The sequence below is a fragment of the Alligator sinensis genome, unplaced genomic scaffold (assembly GCF_000455745.1).
Source record: "Alligator sinensis unplaced genomic scaffold, ASM45574v1 scaffold628_2, whole genome shotgun sequence".
Classification (NCBI taxonomy): domain Eukaryota; kingdom Metazoa; phylum Chordata; order Crocodylia; family Alligatoridae; genus Alligator; species Alligator sinensis.
Genome location: NW_005841833.1, coordinates 3,115,370 through 3,116,435, shown reverse-complemented (window position 1 = coordinate 3,116,435; position 1,066 = coordinate 3,115,370). Strand labels below are relative to the sequence as shown.

At 47.9% G+C, this 1,066-nt stretch overlaps 1 protein-coding gene across 7 annotated transcripts in view; it reads right to left on the bottom strand.

Annotated features, from left to right (window-relative positions):
* The window catches only part of CMKLR1 (chemerin chemokine-like receptor 1), a 149,756-nt gene that overhangs the window by 10,469 nt on the left and 138,221 nt on the right, over nt 1–1,066 (bottom strand). The gene's annotated exons all lie outside the window — the stretch shown is intronic.

Here is a 1,066-nt window from a genome sequence, read left to right as displayed (position 1 = left end):
TCAGCAGGTAGGATGACAGCTAGTGAGGAGCTGTGATTGCAACTTGGGGGAACACAACTTTGTTGCCTTGAATCTAGTAAGGGAAGATGCCCTGGGCTGTGCTGGAGTCCGTGCCATCATTGTCTTCACTGAAACTGGGACTCAAGCTTGGGGGAGTATGTTTAGCCATCTTCAGTCACCCATCCCAGCTGCAATGTAGCCAAACTTGTACTTAAGTGCATACAAATTGTAAGCATGGGCTCAAACCCCATTGGCTTCTAGTCAGATGTACCCTCATGTGCTTTCCTGAAATGCAGTCCACACAGCAACTCAATATTGTGCTAGGATGCTGGACATGGACCTTTTGCTGGAAATCAGGCACTCCCTTGGCTTCTCTTCTAGGGCAGAGCAAATCCCCTGCAGGGTAGCCACAAAAAAGTGACCTGAATAAACGAGGGTTTAGGGCAAGACCTGTAAATTAGCTTGAGCTGAAAGGAGACCTAGCCCCGGTGAGACCTTTATTGTCGGGAGGATGAATTAAAGTTGATGATCCAGCAGAAGTAACAATATCAGCAGAACTGGTTGTTATACAGCTGACTATTAATGTTGCTGTTTAATGAGCCATTTTAACTGTTCCCTTTACGGACCAGTGATTTTCATATTGTTACCTTTCAAAAGGCAAAGCCACAGATGGTCTGGATGGCAGGCTGTGCTTCGCTTTCACTGGGCCCAGTTTTATGGAGGGAGAGCAGGGAACCACTTTCCCTTGGTCCAGCCTCCTTTATACAAACAGGGACCCTAAACGGTGCCATCCACACAGATGCACAAAAATACTGCAGTGCTCTATGATCAGATTGTGGCCTTGTTGTGGCCTCGTTGCCAGGCTAAACCGTAGCATCTGCAGCACTAGGAATTTTACCAGGGTCCAGAAAACAAAATGGGATGGATGAAATGACTAAAGCCAAGGTCTGTAGCCCACAGACTCAGCCCTCTTCAAAGAACACAGAGAGACCCAAACAGCAGGATGGTGCTGAGCTGCTCAGCTGAATTCCCACCCATTCCCACGGGTCTCTCCCGAACACAGATG